General features: G+C 33.9%; 1 long non-coding RNA gene across 1 annotated transcript in view; it reads left to right on the top strand.

Moving 5' to 3' along the window:
• Positions 1-14,295, top strand: part of LOC140639379 (uncharacterized) — a 55,846-nt gene extending 41,551 nt beyond the window's left edge. Inside the window, exons 3-4 of the long non-coding RNA XR_012036109.1 lie at positions 49-151; positions 14,012-14,295. This is a non-coding gene — a long non-coding RNA (uncharacterized lncRNA). The remainder of the gene's footprint in view (positions 1-48; positions 152-14,011) is intronic.
• The last annotated feature ends 5,975 nt before the right edge of the window (positions 14,296-20,270 follow it).

Raw genomic sequence — 20,270 nt, 5'->3', positions numbered from 1 at the left:
CAAAAATTTCCTCTGCTATGTCTCATGTAATGTTTATACTTACCCTAGGAGGCAAATACTAGTATTGGCCCATACAGCTAAGGACCAAGAAAGAGAAGTAAGCAAAATGAAGTCAAAGAGCTGTTATCAACAAAGGCATGACTCATTCCAGGTTTGATTCCAAAGCTTATACTTTCTGGGGAGATTTGAGGTTAATTTCAGTCTACTCACATATTCAAATGACTAACATGGGCAATTAGATTTCCTCAGATTCAGTTGCTCTACCCAGTGACATAATAATATCTCTTTCAGAAGATACTTTTTAAGGACTAGAAATGTTCATGTTCCTGCCTTGTAATAGAAAACCTTAAATAAATGGTAGATATTAATATTTATTAATATTATTTGGCACACTGATTACAAGTATATTTATTTCACTTGTATTGAATAGTCTATGTTTCCTTGCAGTTTCATAGCACCCAATAACCAAGAGAGCCTCAATACACCTCTCAGCTTTCAAAACTTTAGACAGGATCCTTTCCCTAGGTACAATAGGTCCCTGACCTTTCTTAAAGCATTTACTTTAGAACATTTGTAATTGTAAATTCTTTTTCTGCCTCTATGAAATATATGTCAATCTCTTAGCTTTTGGCCTGTTTTACAACAGAGAAAATGTCTTTCTTGAGGACCTGGGAACTATCTCTTTGACATGTAAACAGCGACAGAGATAGCACCTCTACCTTCTCTCTCTGAGATATGTGGGAGTCTAATTTCTATGGGTGCTAATGAGCAAACATAGATGGTCTAATCACAGAGAAAAACCTCTGCAGTCTCAGGAATAACACATCCACTGATCAGCCATTCCCCAATTCCTCACCTGAAATGTCCCCCTCATTAGCTTACCTCAGTGCTGAAATTTCTACCCTAACACCAGGGGTTTTTTTTCTTTTCCTTTTTTTTTTTTTTTTTTTTTTCTCAGTGAAGTTGAGTTCAGTCTCCCTCACCTAATACCATAATATCAGATTAAAATCAATCTCTTTTCCTCTTCAGGTGCTGTTTCATTTTTTTTAACACCTGGAAGGCATTTTAATGTGATGCTTACCTATAAAATGGCTTAAATGCAAAGACTTCTATATAATTATTATTAGGTGATGTGAAATACACTTTGAAAAACAGATACATCCTCTGTGAGGATCATTGTTTAGAGGCTGGAGTTTCAATGTAGACAGAAAAGAATGGGAATCCTCTTTGCAGCACATCGGTGTTACTGCTTTTGAGGACCCTCGTCAGAAATAACAAGCTCTAAGGGGTTTTCTAGAGTGATAAAATATTTAATAAAAGTAAGAAAAAGAGGCACAGGAGACCTCAGCAGCTCTTTTGCCCTTTGAAATACATTACTCGCCTGAAAGCTATTAGCTTAATACTCTTTTCTAGTAAAAACTATAATTCATCTTCTAAAAACCAAAGGATTTCATTGGATCTGTAAAACTTCTCTTCATCTTCGTTCAAGGTCCAAGACCCAATATAATACAAAACCATCTCTTTGCATGCACGAGGTGATAATGTGAGGGACAAGGTATTATAATAATGTCATTTTCCCTATCAACTAACAATCAACAAATCTTCGGTGCTAAAAGGACAGCAGTAACTTGGTCAATTACCTCCCAATTCTGTGCACTGATGTGAAGAAATCTGAGATGAGCATACCACTGACCTTATGAGGTTACTCTCCCATGAATTGTTTAATGATTATCTTCACAGACTGATAGTATCCCTGGGTTATCCATTTTATTTTTCTTATATAAAAGCTAAAGTTCATGGACTGGCCAAACTGTCACTAAATGGGCTCTCCAGAATGGAGACACACATTTTCTAAGCCACACTTGTCAACAGCAGTTAGTTTTTCTTTGAGTATTCTTTATTTTCACAGGTCCTCTTTGATACTGCCTAAGAACCAAGAAAAATAACTAAATATTAAGCTTGTTTTTAAAGAAAAATATTTTTGTCATTCTACAAATTTTAGAATAACAAAAAAATAACTATATGAATATTTACTTTGACTTTTCAAATCAATTGATGAATTTTATGTGAACAATTTTTAAATGTGCTGACATTAGTTTAAAATGTTTATTGACTTATATCCATATTTAATTATCTTAGAAGTCATAATAGGGTGGTTGAGATTTCCACTTTCAAAATTTGGTAAGATAAATGCAGCAATCAAAGCAATGTATTAAGCATCTACTATATGACAGCAGGTAGGTGTGCATTATCTAATTTAATGCTCAACAACAACTCTGTGAGGTTGTTATGATTTTTATTCATCCCTTGTACTTAAGGAAGCAGAGCCAAAATATGTGTGTATAGTATGCATAGCATGGTTGCCTCAGCAGCAGAGCTGGAATTTGGAACTGACCCAGTTCTGTCTAATAACAAAAGTGCTCTCTGCTTCTCAGGAAAAAAAAAAAAAAAAAAAAAAAAAAGGAGAAGAAGAAAGAAAAAGAAGACGTTTATATAGCATTTCCATTTAATTTGGAAGAATACTGTCATTTCTTCTCCTTCTTGGTATGACCATCCAATTAGTGATGCTAGTTTGGGTCCTTGGCATTCCAATTAACTCTGATGATTTGAAATGTTTTTTATAATGGAAATAGGCTGAGATCATCTTTATTAGACTAACATATTGATTCATGGGGCACCTTTTGATGAAGTATACATTCTGGACTATTTGATGGAAATAGCTAAGTATTCACCAAGCATTTGATAGTGACAACCTTGCAATGATCAAAATGGGAAGATAGGGTCTCTGCTTCTATCTGAGACAAGACTGAAGGGCTACTTTTAAACTAGAATTTACACATGATAATGAATTTTCTCAGGGTAACTCTAAGTTTTAAAGGACTTATTTCAGATGACAGAAATGGGGATATTTTCTCTTCAAGAGATCATCTGACATACATAAGGCCAGAGAAGATCTAATGGGCAACCGTAAGAGTAGTCAGTTATGAAGGCAGCTTTCATGGGGTGATGGGATTCTACCAACAGAATAATGAAACCTCCTGATAAAAGTTCTGAAATGTGAGAAAGGTAGGCAGTTTAGGACATTCAAACTAAGAGTCAGTTTGAGGAGATATTGATAGGATAACCATATAATGTATCATGTAAATTGAAATGCCTATGAGATTAAAAGATGGGAGTGTGAACAACTAAGTTGGAATAACAGGGATAAACCAGCATTTTACCAGGGCATACCATCTCCTAAAAACTTGAAATCTGAAGCCATAGAATAAGAAGTATATAAGTATTTCAATCCTAATATTGCTCCCTATGAATTCTGTTAAGCTAACTTCAATACTATGAATTTATTTTATTTTTTAAAAGATTTTTATTTATTTATTAATGAGAGACACAGAGAGAGAGATACAGAGACATAGGGAGAGAGAGAAGCAGACTCCAAATAGGGAGCCTGATGCGGGACTCGATCCCCAGACCCCAGGATCATGCCCTGGGCCAATGATGGGCACTAAACCGCTGAGCCACCCAGGCAAACCAATTAATACGAATTTAATTCCTTATGCACATACTGAGAATAACTAACCTCTGCCTATTATTTATGCAGGTTAAATGTTAAATGTGTTAATATGCACATGGCGCCTAGGAATTGGCCAGCAATTTAGGTCTCAATGTGTATGGATCCATATTTCAGCTTTAATGGAGTGGACTTTGAAGCCTGAAGCCCTAGGTTTCACTATCTGCTGTATAAATACTAGTTGTATAACCTTGGATTAATGATGCTGCCTCCATTTCCTGATCTATAAAACTGGGATAAAGTAGTATGAGGATTAAATAAGTATACACACGTACAACATTTAGCAGAGTTCATTCCATAGTTTGCATTATATTATTGCTATAGTTACTATTAATTGAAACTCTATAATATTTGTAGTTGCTACATTGGCACAGTGGCCTTCTTTCAGTGTTTTGGTTATAAGAAAATAAAAAGGATTTTAAAAAAGAAAGAAAAAATGTCATTAAAATGAAAACCTTTAATTAATCATATCTTTAAATTACACTGTATATTTATCAAAATAATTATCCCTTTTCTGATGTTCTAGAAAAGGTGTAACAAAAATATGTTTTGCTTTTTATTTCTCCTCAAATTTCAAATTATTATTTATGCAAAATTATTTCAAACTGTGAGAGAATGTGGGAAGTCAGGGTGACATTTCTAACACTCATATTTTTTTAAGTTTTATTGGGAATAATTGGCATACATTGCTATATAAGTTTAATAAGTACAGCATGATGGTTTGATTTACATATATTGTAAAATGATTAACATCTATCTTCTCATTTAGACACAATAAAAAGAAAAAAAAAGTTTCTTGTTATAGGAACACATAGGATTTATTCTCTTAACTTTTCTAAACATCTTACAACACAATTAGTGTTGGTCATCGTTGCATGTTATATCCCTAATTATAGTGTTTAAGATAATCTATTTTCAGCTTGATTTTTCTCTTTTTAAAATGATTTAATACAGATATTTCCTCATGTTTGATAAACCATTACCAAAGGAAAGTTATCTATGAATACTGAGCTATCATTTGAGAATTGAAAAATCTTAAACTCTTTACAGAAAAAAGAATGTTAATAAAATAAACATGGCTAGTATTAATGAAATTACTAACTTAATGATTACTAATAATTAAAATAAAAAACAAAATGAAATTATAAGAATTGTCACATAAGCACATCAAAACGTGCCCAACTTTACTACACCTGATGTAAACAAAAATAAAATAACACCCTAGTACCAAAATTCCACAAAGGCAAGAATTTTGGCTATTTTGTTTATTATCAAATTCCCATAATCTAAGCTAAGGGTGGCACAACGACCTGATAAACTTTTATCCAAAGTAATGCAAATACTAACATCTTGAATATACTGTTAGAAAATGTATACATATGTAAAAAATACATAATATATAGTTGGAGTATAAATAATATAGTTATACTGAGAGTCTTGTAGACATTAAAATTTTTTATGTCATCTATTGAGGAAATGCACTTACTATTCATTATTTTAAACAATAGCTTGCTCACCTCAACAAAGCTATTTAGTTAATGCATTGTTTATTAAAGTCAAAACAACATAGACAATTATGACATTAAAGTGGCAAATGCTTTTGCAGTTTTGACATAGCAATGAGCTAATTTTAAGAAATTTAAGAGCACTATAATAAAATACTTAGTAAAAGGGTTTATTTTGTTATGCAATGAATTATTAACTAGTACAATTATGACATGTATTCATGAGCTTGTAAATTTTTTTAGAATCTAGTTTTTAAAGAAAGGAATTACTATATAAGGTGTGCCAATTCTATCAATTCTGGCCCCTCTTCAAACTAAACTAAACCAGAAACAAATTGTCTCTTAATCATTCTCAAATTAAAGCATACATTGCCACCTCAAAGAGAGTTACAAGGAAACTCTTTAAATTCCCTTAGTAGTACTTACTTTAAGGTAGAGAGTTATATTCTTCTCCAAGGTATAAGTCTTTTATTTGGGTGGAGGATGCAGGGAATAATTTTTTCCAAAAATTTCTTCTGACATTCAGACTAGATAAACCATTTTCTGAATTAGGATATGTATTAATAATTTGTGATATTCTCTCCACCAGCTTACACTTTACTTTTAAAGGTACAGAACATGTTTATAGCTATGAATACAAAATCCAACTAAAAGAAGCATCTGTTTTAAGTCTACAGATGGAAAAAATACAATTGATTCCTTTTCAGAAAGTTTTGCTCATTAAAGGGTTTGCCTCAGGAAGAGACAACATCCCAAGGTGAGCCCATGTGGGGCAGCCAGCTGCAAAAAATAGTCCTAGGTCTTTGCCACATGTTCTGGGCTCTGTCAGAGGTGGCTCCCTGCTGGATGGGGGCTTGAGGTCACTCCAGTCAGCCACCACTTTCTCTTGTCTTTTAAACCACTCAGCTTTCCATTGCCTTGTCCTACCTCTAAGTTAGCCTTACATGGCTAAATGCCTTTGGGTTCAGTGATCATGAAGCTCTGGCCAAGTTGGCCCTAGGGTTACACCGAGGCTCAGGTTTCCACCCCATGTTCATCTGTCTATAAGCACTGTGAATCAGGCAGCAAAGAGCAAGATTAAAACTCATCTGGGGTTTTGAGTTGTTTTTGAGCGCTGAATGCTTTTAAAGTTAAATGTATTTCAAGTAAACAAACAAAGAAAAAAGATTAAATAACATGTCCAGAACAGCTAACAGATCAAAGAAGAAGAAGAAAAAAAAAGATAATGTATATATATATATGTACTGAAACAAATGAAAATGGAAACAAAACACACCAAAACACAAGATTCAGCAAAAGTAGTTCTAAGAAGTTTGTGCTAATAAATCCCCACTTTAAGAAAAAGAAATATCTCAAATAAACAACCTAACTTTACATTTTAGGAAACCAGAACAAAAAAAGTCCAAAGTTACCAGAAGGAAGGAAATAACCAAGTACAAAGTAGAAACAAGTCAAATAGAGACTAGAAGACAATTTAAAACCTCAGTGATACAGAGTCTGCTTTTTGAATAAAGAAACAAAACAGAAAACCTGTTATCTAGACTTACCAAGAAAGAGAGGGGACTCAAATAAATAAAATTAGATATGAAAGAGGAACAGTATAACTGAGACCACAGAAATACAAAGGATCATGAAAGATGGCTATGAACAATCATATGCTCATACATTAGACAACCTAGAAGAAATGGATAAATTCCCAAAACATTCAACCTACCAAGACTGAATAATAAAGACACAGAAACATAATCATACAGATTACTAGCTGAATCAATAATCAAAGTCTCACAAAAAGTCCAGGACCAGATGGTTTTACTGGTGAATTTTAATAAACACTTAAGGAAGAATTAATAGCAATTCTTCCAAATGGTTCCAAAAATTGAAGAGTGGGCAACATTTCCAAACTCATTTTACAAGGCAACCATTACCCTAATATCAAAGATAGAAAAACACAGTGAAAAAATTACAGGCCAATATCCCTGATAAACATCAATGAAAACATTCTTAACAAGTATGAAATTCAATACAATAAAAGGATCGTGGACTATACGAGAGATGCAAGAATGGCTTACAACTGCAAATCAAGGGTGGTGGAAGGGGAGGAGGGTGGGGGGTGGGGGTGAATGGGTGACGGGCACTGAGGGGGGCACTTGACGGGATGAGCACTGGGTGTTATTCTGTATATTGGTAAATTGAACACCAATAAAAATAAATTTATTTAAAAAACCTGCAAATCAATACATGTGATGCACCACATTAGCAAAATATGTTAAAAATGATGTGATCTCAATAAATTCAGAAAAAGCATTTGACAAACTTCAACATCCATTCATAAAATGTCCTATAAAAAGGTATGGAAGGAATGTGCCTCAACATAATAAAGACTATTTATTACAAATCCACAGAGAACATCTAAATCAACTGTGAAAAGCTGAAAGCCTTTTCTCTAAGATTGGTAAAGTACAAGGATGCCTACTCTTGATACTTTTATTCAACATAGTTTTGAAAGTCCTAGCTAGAACAGTTGGGCAAGCAAAAGAAAGACCAGGCATTTAAAAGGGAAGGAAGAAGCAAAACTCTCTCCATTTAGGAGGACACTGTATTTTATAGAGAAAGTCCTAAAACTCCACCAAAACAAACTGCTAGAATAAATATATTTACTAAAGATGAAGGATATAGAGAAGTGCCTGGGTGGCTGAGTTGGTTAGTTGTCTAATTCTTGATTTCAACTTAGGTCATGATCTCAAGGTTGTGGGATAGAGTTCTGCATGGGCTCCGTGCTCACCACAGAGTGTGCTTGTCCTTCTCCCTCTGCTCCTCCCCTCTCTTACTTGCTCTCCCTCTGTCTCTAAAATAAATAAATAAAAAAGAAAATTTTAAAGATGCAGGATACAAAATCAATATACCGAAGTGAGTTGCATTTCTCTACACCAACAATAAGAGAAATTTTAAAATATTCCATTTACAACTGCATCAAAAAGAGTAAAATACTTTTGAATAAATTTCAACAATGAGGTAAAAGACCTATACACTGAAAACTATAACACATTGATAAAATAAATTTAAAAAAGACACAAATATATGGAAAATATTCCATGCTCATTGAGAGAATAATATTTTTAAAATATTTATACCACCCTTGGGGAACCTAGGTGGCTCAGCTGGTTAAGCATTGACTCCTGGTTTTGGCTCAAGTCATGATCTCAGGGTCCTGAGATTGAGCCTCACATCAGGGCTGCCCCTGCACACCACAGAGTCTGCTTGAGATTCCTTCCCCCTCCCACTGGCTCCCTCTCTGCCCCCAAACCCCACTCAAACTTGCTGTCTCTCTTATATATAAATAAGTAATAATAAATAAATAATTTTAAAAAATGTTTGTACTACCCAAAGCAGTCTACAGATTCAAGCAAAATCCCTATCAAAATTTCAATGTCATTTTTCACAGAAATAGAACAAACAAACTTAACTTAAATACCTTGCACTCAGGTCATGATCCTGAGGTCCTGGGATGCAGTCCTGCATGATGCAGGAGATAGTCTGCTTCTCCTTCTTAGTCTCCATCTGCTCTTGCTCTGTCTCTCTCCCTTTCTCATAAATAAATAAAAATCTTTTTTAAAAATACACAATATATAAAGTACTCATTCTACTTAACACTAATAATAATGATGATAGTAAGAATAATAATTCAATTAAAAATGGGCAGAGGACCTGAATAGACATTTTTCTTAAAAGGATATACAAATGATCAAAAGACATGTGAAAAGATGTTCAATACAATTTATCAGGGAAATACAAATCAAAACTATAATGAGATATAAACTTACACCTGTCAGAATGACTAGAATCAAAAATACATATAATAACAAGTGTTAGCAAGAATGTAGAGAAAAAGGAACCCGTATGCTTTGTTGATGGAAATGTAAATTGGTGCAGCTACTCTGCAAAACATCATGAAAGATCCCTAAAAAAATTAAAATCGGAATTACCATATGATCCAATAATTCCAGTACTGAGGATTTACTCAAAGAATACAATACCTAAGACATGGAAGTAATTCCAGTGTCCATCCATAGGTGAATGAATAAAGAAGATATGGTATATATACACAATGGAACATTATTCAGCAGTATAAAAAGAATGAAATCTTGCCACTTGCAACAACATGGATGAACATGAGGGTATAATGTTAAGTAAAATAAGTCGGTCAAAGAAAGACAAATATCACATGATTTCACTCATATGGGGATTTAAGAAACAAAACAAATGAACAAAGGATAAAAGAGACAAACAAGAAAACAGATTCTTAAATACAGAGCACTGGTGGTTGCCAAAGAGAAGTATAGGGGGGTGGGTGAAATAGAGAAGACAGAGGGTATTCATATTGTGATGAGCACTGAGTAATGTAGAGAGTTTTTAAATCCTTATGTTGTACATTTGAAATTATTACCATGATATATTAATTATACTTTAATTGAAAAATAGGCAGAGGAAATACATACCCTAATTCCACAGAAGACAAAGAAATAGCCAACTGGTTCTTGAAAATTGCTCAGCATTACTAACCACTAGGAAAATGCAAATCAAAGCCATGATAAGTTTTCACCTCACAGGTGTTAGAACAGCTATTATCAAAAAGACAAGAAATAAGAAATGAGGATGTGGAGAAAACACTGTCAATGAGAATGTAAAGTGATATGGCCACTACAGAAAACAATATGGAATTTTCTCAAAAAATTAGCAACAGATCTATCATATGATAGATTTCATTTCTGAGCATATACCCAATGGAGATGGCCTCATTATCTCTAAGATATATCTATATTCCCATGTTCATAGCACCATCATAATAAGCAAAATATGAAAACAATCTAAGTGTCCATCATGGATGGATTTTATATATATATATATATATATATATATATATATATATATATATCACTCATATCTATACCGAATGAAATATTATTCGGCTTTTAAAGAAGGAAATCCTGTCATTTCAGACAACATAGATCATAGGTGAATCTGGAGGACTTTATGAGTAAGTGAAGTAAGCCAATCAGACAATGACAAATAGGGCAAAATATCACCTATATGTGAAATAAAACAACAACAAAACAACAAAACAAAAAGCAAAACAAAAAAGTCAAAATCATAGAAACAGAAAATAAAAAAGTAGTTGCTAGGGATTAAAGTGGGTAGGGAAAACAGGAAGAGGCTGGTAAAAGGGTACAAATTTTCAGTGATAAGATGAATAAAGACTGAGGACCAAACATATAATAAGATAACTACAGTTAATAACAAATTGAACTGTGCTAAGAGAGGGCCACCTGAGTGGCTCAGTTCGTTAAGCCTTGGAGTCTTGGTTTCTGCTTCGGTTATGATCTCATGGGTCATGTGATCGAGCCCATGAGTGTCGGACTTCGTGTTCAGCAGGGAGTCTACTTAAAGATTCTCTCCTTTGCCCCTCCCAACACTAGCACACTCTCTGTTTTTCAAATAAATATTACAAAAAAAAAATTAAAGGGTAGAACTTAATGTTCTTATATAGTGATAGGCATGTTAATTAATTCAATGGAGAAATCTCTTCACAATTTATAGCTGTATCACAGCATCATTGCACTAAATATCTCAAAATACATTTGTTAACTAAACCTTAATAAAATTAAAAATTTTAAGAACAAAAGCCAATAAGCAAACCAGACTTGGAAAAAATCATTTACCTATATGCTATAAGTAATAAATATGTCTTTAAGGATATATGTATTCATTTATAATAATAAACCCCATCAATATGAATAGCATTATAACAAATGATAGACTAAATCAAGATACCTTTATTTTTATCCATGGCTTGGTTATCTTAAAAAATAAAGATGTTTATCAGTATAATGTTACTGCAATGAAAGCAGAGCTTTCCTAGCCTATTATAAAGAATGAATACACAACCACATTTTTTTTTCTGATTTGTATTTTCCAAAGCCTACTTTTGAAGGGTTTGAAGGCCTCCTGAATTTAGTTACATCATTTTACTCTACAGAAGTAAAGCAATTAAATGCAGATTGCTTTCGTAGTAATTAAAATATGATGAAACCACATTTAAAATGAGGTAGCATTAGAGGAAGAGTTATTGCTTATATTCTGTGTATCTCCTGAGAATAGACTAAGCTAACTGAGTAGCAAGTTACTACTGTGAGCTTCAGGTATCACACCAGAGACCTAAAAATGAAAAAAGCAGACTTTGTGAATTCCATTGGGTGGTGATAATCCCTGGATCTGTGAAGAAAACAGTGACCAGGGGTCCTATTAATAGGATATGTTAGAAAAGGATTTTAAGAAAAAAAAAAAAAAACATTAATGAATAGATGCACATATAAAACCTAGAATTTCTAGGCCTTAGTTTTATAATTTGAAGAGTGAAGGAACTGGTGGCTTTTCTAACAATCCTAAAATTCCATACATTAACAAGATTCTAATGAATATAATGGTGGTTAAGAAATCCAAAAAATTTTATGGAATATAAAGAAATGAATGAAAAGTCATGATTTTGAATATACTCTAATCTAATATAATATCAGTTATTTTCTGATGGTATATAAATGATTAGTTAGTTCCTTGAAGTCAGTCAAAAGATGATTTAAGGTGACAACTTAAAGTGAATTCTGAAAATGTTTAACATAAAATTATAACCACAAAATATTAGAAAAATTGTGGAAATATAACAAGATGAATTCTAGTTAAATGTACCTATAAACACTTAACTAAATATTTTTTAAAAGATTTTATTTATTCATTCATGAGAAACACGGAGAGAGAGAGGCAGAGATGTAGGCAGAGGGAAATGCAGGCTCCCTGCAGGGAGCCTGATGCTGGACTTGTTCCCAGGACCTCAGAATCATGACCTGAACTAGGTAGATGCTCAACCACAGAGCCATCTAGGCGTCCTCAACTAAATCTTTTTTTTTTATTTTAAGGTTTTATTTATTCATTCGTGAGAGAGACAGAGAGAGAGGCAAAGATATAGGCAGAGGAAGGAGCAGGCTCCCCTGTGAGGAACCCGATGTGGGACTCAATCCCAGGACCCCAGGATCACACCCTGAGCCAAAGGCAGATGCTCAACCGCTGAGCTATCCAGGCATCCCTAAATCTTTAAAAATAATATAAAATGACTACCTTTTACGTATAAGTAAATTTTTAAAAGGGTAGAATTTAATGTTCTTATATAGTGATAGACATGTTAATTCAATGGAGAAATCTCTTCACAATTTATAGCCGTATCACAGCATCATTGCACTAAATATCTTGGAAATATATTTGTTAATTAAACCTTAATAAAATTTAAAAAATTATGTATGTATGTATAAGTACTGTTACGAATAAATCAAATGAAATTCCATTTCCAAGGATGATAAAAAATGACATGTCTTCTTATGAGTAACTTGACAAAATAAAAGCCATATTTTGAAAGGCTGTCAATTGAAGAAGTCAACAAAAGCAAGGAAGCCTTAACAAATTAAATTCTTGAGAGCTCTTGCTCATATTGGAAGATCAGAAAGTCTTGAAAGTTGTGGACTGCATGTATGAGGTGGGCAGTGTACCATGTGCCATAAGTAACTATGCAAGGATGAAGGGAATAAAGCAGGTCTTGGATCTCATTAGGGAACTGTGAAATTGAGTGGAGTCTGGAAAAGCCACAAACACAAGAGCAGGTTCCTTTGTCCAATAACCTCTGTTCCAACCACATTAAAAAAACAACCTGCAAAAGATGGCCTAGTAAGGACAGGGAAAGTGCAGATAAACTCTTCCAAATTAACTACTAACAGGATTATAAAGGCCTCCACTCAGGAATTGGGAGTTGGTGTAATTACAAGAGAACTCTATCTAATTAAATTTGAAATCCCAAACCAGCTGACCTTGACTGCAGAAGGAGTGAAAATGATTAGTAGCCTCCTCCACCCACACACACACTAACACCCAGAGATGAAAGGGTCTAAACTTTCTGGGAAATAAAATACAAATATGCTTCCATTTCCAATGAACTTTTACATACGATGTATAAAATACAATTAAATTGTGGATTAGAAATTTAGGGGATGTGTGGATACTCATAAAATATATCATTAAATATAATCTCTAAAAATAGATAAGCATAACAGCACATTAGATATTTAGAATAAAGAATCAATAAACTTGAAGGTTGTAAATTTGGGAAATACATTTTATTATTATTATTATTATTATTAAAGCCAAGAGAGAGGGAAAAAAAGCAGACCAACAGGAAAACTCAAACCAGGGATGCCTGGATGGCTCAGCGGTTAAGCATCTACCTTCCATTCAGGGCATGATCCTGGAGTTCTGGGATCAAGTCCCACAATCAGGCTCCTCACATGGAGCCTGCTTCTCCCTCTGCCTATGTCTCTGCCTCTCTATCTCTCAGTGCCTTTCATGAATAAATAAATAAAATCTTACAAAAAAAAAAAAGAAAGAAAAGAAAACTCAAACCAGAGAATATGTTCAACTGGAAAGCCTTCAGCTATCCATTTTCCTTGGTAAACTCTAACCCACAAAATGCAATTTCCTCAATTTGCATGCTCTATGCCATCTACTTAGGAAATTTCTAGTGGAGTACTGTCTTGGTCTACACATCATATTCTTGTTTATCTTTTTTTTCTGTTTCTAACTTATTTGCTGATACAATATCAAAATCTGTTAATTATCTGAACGGATTTGTGAGAGGCAGCCTGTGAGATGGCTCCCAATGATGCCCAAATCCATGGAAGCATTTCTTACATAATTTCTTTCCTTAAGGGAGCAGATTGTGCCTAGGCACTTGTTTCTAAGAAACAGAATATGGCAAAAGAGAAGGAACACCATTTCTGAGATTAGGTTACAAAAATACTGTGACTTCTATCATGCTCACCCTTTCTCTTTTTCTTTCCCTCAGATGTTCTGAGGGAAGCCTGCTGATATGTTGTGTGCTGGTTGAAGAAAAGGTTTATGTGGCAAGAAACTGGCATCACTGGCCAATGGCTATCAAGGGACCAAGGCCTACCAGCAGCCATGTGAATAAGCTTGGATGTGATTTCTCCACCAGTGAAGTATTATGATACTTGCAACACCAATAGCACCTTAACTGCAGCCTTGTGAGAGATCCTAACCCAGCAATAAGCCCTACTAAGGCACACCCAGATTCCTAAGCTTCAGGAATTATGAGATACTAAATGTTTATCATTTGAAGGTGCAATTTTTGGGGGGCTTAAGTGGGGTGGTGGTTATTCGTGATACAGAAGTAGGTAGGTGGAAAAAAAAGCCACCATAGGAAATGCCTAAAAATGTAGGTGAAGGCATGAAGGATACTGAGAATCATATAAGAGAAAACCTAAGTTGACTTAAAGAGACGGTTAGTAGAAATCTGATTTTGAGGAGGAAGCAATGAAAATGGCTAAAAAAAAAAAAAAAAAAAAAAAAAAAAGGAAGGGAAATGTCATCAGAAACTGAAAAAGAAAAGGGGTATCCCTTTGTGATGAAGTGACAAAGAGCTTAACTAAACTGCTTCCTGTAGTTGTGTGGAAGCTAAAAATACATCCAATGAATTTGGTCACCTAGCTAAGGGGACTTCCAAGCAAAGTATTGAAAATGCTGTCTCTTTTATTCTTGCCTCTTAATGTAACATTTCTTTAAGTGGCTCTTTTAAACCTGAAGAATTTTACCTCTCTGGAACAGATATGGGATTCTTTCAAAGTCTACCCAACCACCGTCTATGCCTATAAACATGCATCAGTTATTTTTTTAGATATATATTTTTTTTACTCTAGTTTCCAAACCTATTAGTTTAAATTTTTTTGGAAGCAATATTCCATTCCAACTATCAATGAACTCTGAGTGGTTATTTTTCAATTTAGAATGAGGAAATGGAATTTAAACAATATCTGTGATGAGACATTGAACCTAAATGGACTTTGAGTTAGAAAAACATACCCAACACAAAAATAAAAACAACTAAAAATGAAGTTTCCTTTTTAAATCTATTGATTTCCAAGGTTCAATTTTGAAGAAAAGTAAAGATAAGCAATTATAGGTCCAGTTAGAAAAATTATTGTCAAATCAACTCATTAAATGGCCACTCTCTCTTCAGCACACTACCATCTTTCCTTCTTCAGATAAATCTTCATTTGTGTGCAAAGCAATTCACTTAACCTTTCTAGGCCTCAGAGTGTCCTGCATAATAACTGTTTCATAGCACTGTTGTTTAATCAACATATTATTAGTGATTACACTTAGAACCAAACTTTGGCAAATAGTAGGAATGGTCAGTTGACGCTGAATCCATATAATTGCTGTGATAGAGATGGAGTAATCCTACTTCTTCAGATGAGCCATGATTTTGCATAATTTTTCCACTGATTCATTGATCTGAATTTCCTTTAACAAAATAAAACTAAAGGGCAGACCTAATAACACTATTTAAAAGTCCCCACTAATATTAAGGAAGGCACTTGTGATGAACCCTGACTGTTACACGTAAGTGGTGAATCGCTGAATTTTAATCCTGACAGCAATATTACACTATATGTTACCTAACAAGACTTAAATAAAAACTTGAAACAAACATAAAGCAGAGAGAATTATCTGAAAAAATAAAAGTCCCCTCAACCCTCCTGAAATCTCTTTCACTTCTTCTCGATCCCCCTTATCTGGCTCCACTTTTTATTTTTATCTGTAGATTTGATCATCTTCTAATTTAAGTTTACTGTACATTATGATTAGTTGCTGTTGTCTAACTCTTCTACAAAGTAAATGCATTTTGATGAGTACAGGATCTTTGTCTATTTTGCTAGATATCCAGAAACATACTTTACACATAGTTAATATTTAATAAATGTCAAATGATTAATAAAAAAATCTTCAATTATTTACTAACAGCTAATAATTGTTTAACATACATACTCTAAGAACTTAAAGAAATTCAATACCTCTTAACCAACCAACTGGACCTAACTATCTACCTATAACCTATATCTTGCTTCACAATTTAGCTTGTCTGTAGAGATGATCTTCAGAACTACAGAAGGGTTCTGACTACACTGCTAGAAGTTTATACAAGCATAGATATTTTACCAATATTTGTTCATCCAAAACATGAGCAAAAATATTTTCCATTTATTTTTGTCATCTCCAAATCTTTCATCACTGTTTCACAATTACCAGAGTATGGATGTTTTACCTCTTTGTTTACTTTTATTCCTAGATATCTTATGGTTTTTGGTGCAATTGATTCCTTGATTACTCTTTCTGCTACTTCATTACTGGTGTATAGAAATGCAACAGATTTCTGTGCACTGTTTTTGTATGCCATGACTTTACTGAATTTATGGATCAGTTCTAGCTATTCTTTGGTGGAGTCTTTTGAGTTTTCTGTATAGAGTATCACATAGTTGGCAAATAGTGAAAGTTTGATTTCTTTCTTACTGATTTGGATGCCTTTTTTTGCTTTCTGTTGTCTGATAATTGTGGCTAGAACTTTCAGTACAAATAACAGTGGTAAGAGTGGACATCCCTGTCTTGTTCCTGACTATAAAGAAAAAGTTTACTGTTTTTCACCATTATAGATGATACCCAAATCAATCTACACATTTAATGCATCTCTATCAAAATACCAACAGCCGAAACAAACAATCCAAAATATGTGTGGAACCATGTAAAGGCCAAGCAATCGTGAAATAGGAAAACAAAGCTGAAGGCATCACAAGTCTGGACTTCAAGTTAGATTACAAAGCTGCAGTGATCGACACAGTATGGTACTAGCACAAATACAAACACGTAGATCAATAGAACAAAATAGAAAACCAGAAATGGACCCACAACTACATTGTCAACCAATCTTTGACAAAGTAGGAAAGAGTATCCAATGGAAGAAAGCAGTCTTTTCAACAAATGGTTATCGGTCTTTAAAAAAAAAAAAAAGGGTGACACCTGGGTGGCTCAGTGGTTTAGTGCCTACCTTCAGCCCAGGGCATGATCCTGGAGCCCTGGGATTAAGTCCCACATCGGGCTTCCTGCATTGAGCATGCTTCTCTCTCTGCCTGTGTCTCTGCCTCTGTGTGTGTGTGTGTGTGTGTGTGTGTGTGTGTGTGTGTGTGTCTCAGGAATAAATAAGTAAAATCTTATTAAAAAATGGTTATGGGAAACCTGGACAGCAACATGCAAAATAATGAAACTGGACCATCTTCTTAAACAATACATACACAAAAAATAAATAAAAATGGATGAAAGACCCAAATGTGAGGCAAGAAACCACCAAAATCCTAGAGAAGAACATAGGCAGTAACCTCTTTGACACTGGCCAGAGCAAATTCTTTCTAGATATATTTCCTGAGGAAAGGGAAACAAAAGCAAAATTAAACTATCAGAATTCCATCAAGATAAATATCTTCTGCACAGTGAAGGAAGCAATGAACAGAACGAAACAGTAACCTACAGAATGGGAGAAGACATATGCAATGATATATCTGATAAAGGGTTAGTATACAAAATACATAAATAACTTATCAAACTCAACACTCAAAAAATGAACTAATCTAATTAAAGTGGACAGAAGACATGAATAGATATTTTTTCCAAAGAAGACATCCAAATGGCTGACACATGAAAAGATGTACATCATCACTCATCATCAGAGAAATACATATCAAAACTACAATTAGATATCACATGACACCTCTCAGAATGGCTAAAATCAACAACACAGGAAACAACAGGTGTTGGTGAGGATGTTGAGAAAGCAAAACCCTCTTGCACCATGGGTGGGAATGCAAACTAGTGCAGTGACTGTAGCACAGTATGGAGATTCTACAAAAAGTTAAAGAACTACTCTACCATCCTGAAATTGCAGTACTAGGAATTCACCCAAAGAATACAAAAATATTGATTTGAAGGGATACATGCACCACAATGGTTTTAGCAGCATTATTAACAACAGCCAAATTATGGAAAGAACCCAAATATCCAATCAAGAAAGATGGTGTGTGTGTGTGTATGTGTGTGTGTATGTATATATATGTGTGTATATATATATGTATATATGTATATGTCCATCTTTCTTGATATATATGTATGCACACATACATACACATATATATATGATGGAATATTACTGACCCATAAAAAGGAATTAAATCTTGCCATTTGTAATGATTTGGGTGGTGCTAGAGAGTATCATGCTAAGGAAAATAAGTCAGTCAGAGAAAGACAAATACCATGTGATTTCACTCATGTGTGGAATTTAAGAAACAAAACAAGGAGCAAAGGGGGAAAAAAAAGAGAGAGAGGCAAGCCAGGAAGGAGACTCTTAACTATAGAGAACAAATTGAGGGTTGCTAGAGGGGAGTTGGGTAAGGGGGATGAGCTAAATGGGTGATGGGTATTAAGGAGGGCACTTGTGATATGCTATGGCTGTTGTATGTAAGTGATGAATAATTAAGTTCTACACCTGAAACTAATATTACACTGTATGTTAGCAAACTGTAATTTAAGTGAAAATCAAAAAAAAAAATAAAGAGTATGGTAAACAAATTGTTGTATTTCTATTATGCAGACTCTACACTGCAAACAAATATTTGCTTCTTTGGAAAACCAACATCTTTCAATAACATGATATCATGAATTCCTTTAACTGCCTAAATTCCCAGTGTGGCTCATTCCCCATAAAATATTTTATTTTTGAAATTAGAAAATATTTTCTTAAGACATCTGAGTTTCTCAGCAGGATCCACCTCTCTCTCTCTCTTTCTCTCTCTCTGTCTCTTAAGAATAAATAAGTAAAATTTTAAAAAAGAAAAGATACTCTTATGTGAGAACCATAGTTTCAAACCCCTCTAGGTTATACCACTGCAAATATCACAGTTCTAAATAGCCAATGTGGCTAGCAGGTGCCATGTTGGTAGCCTCAGCAAAAACAAAACCTTTGGACTTCCCTCATCTAGTTATTCTTTGATAATCTAACTCAAACACACGGTAGTAATATTTTTCCTGCATCTATTGCTCACTTTTTCTAGTTACTGCCTAGGAACAGATTGGCCTTCATCATGTTAACTAATACACTGTGGTCCTGAACACTAAGCTTTTGGTTTATTCCAAATAATTTAGTTACTTGTGTAAATTCCAAAGTCCTTTACAGCACCAGAGTATTTAAATTTTCCCAAATATTTGGCCATATTCTAAATAAAAAAAATCATGGGACTCCTGGGTGGGTTAGTGATTGAGCGTCTGCCTTCAGCTCAGGGCGTGATCCTGGAATTCCGGGATCGAGTCCCACATTGGGTTCCCTGCATAAAGTCTGCTTCTTCCTCTGCCTAGGTCTCTGCCTCTTTCTCTGTGTATCTCATGAATAAATAAATAAAATCTTTAAAATAAATAAATAAATAAATAACAAAATCATGATAACACAATTACAAAGCACTATATATTGATGGCATGCATATTATGTTTATCACTCATTTACTTTTAAAATTACATCATCCTACAAGTATTAAGGGAAGAATAGCATGAAACAGACCCTTCAAGAACACTTACATAACTCAGACATTCCTATATAATTCTAAGGAAATAATAATACGCCATTTTTGTTTATGCATATCTATTCAATCATTTGGTTAAATTTCCACCAATTAATTGTAATTTTCTTTAGGTCATCAAAAATAAATTTTGTATGTAATCATCCATAGTAGCTATTTACCTAATGGATATCATGGAGTTTAACCACAAGAGTACTTCATATTGCAGTTGTCCAGCTTATAGGTATTTATTTTAAAATCAATTTGGTTTAAAATGAAAGCTATTTAAATTATTTAAATGTTTCCTACTTTCCTTTTTGTGGTAAACAGTGTGAGCTGTTGTTTAGTTTCTTTCCCACCTAGCCATTAACCCCCTGGCAGTAAATAAAAACAAGAACAAACAAACAAAAAACACCTCAATCTATTGGTCAAACTAAGAGTCTTGGTTCGTCACTGCTCTAGTGTTCTTAAATGAAAATTTGTCTTGACATTAATTTGTTTATACAAAGAAGAAACTGAGCAGTCTATTGTATGTATAGATGTATGTTTAATAGAAATTGATCTCTAAATATTGTGAGTCAACTTATCATGTGAAAGTTTATTATCAAAATATCTGAGAATACCAGGATACAAAATCAATGTATAGAAATA

The sequence above is a fragment of the Canis lupus genome, chromosome 9 (assembly GCF_048164855.1).
Source record: "Canis lupus baileyi chromosome 9, mCanLup2.hap1, whole genome shotgun sequence".
NCBI classification, from domain to species: Eukaryota; Metazoa; Chordata; class Mammalia; order Carnivora; family Canidae; genus Canis; species Canis lupus.
Note: the sequence above shows the minus strand (reverse complement) of the source record. Positions and strands in the feature narration are given on the sequence as shown.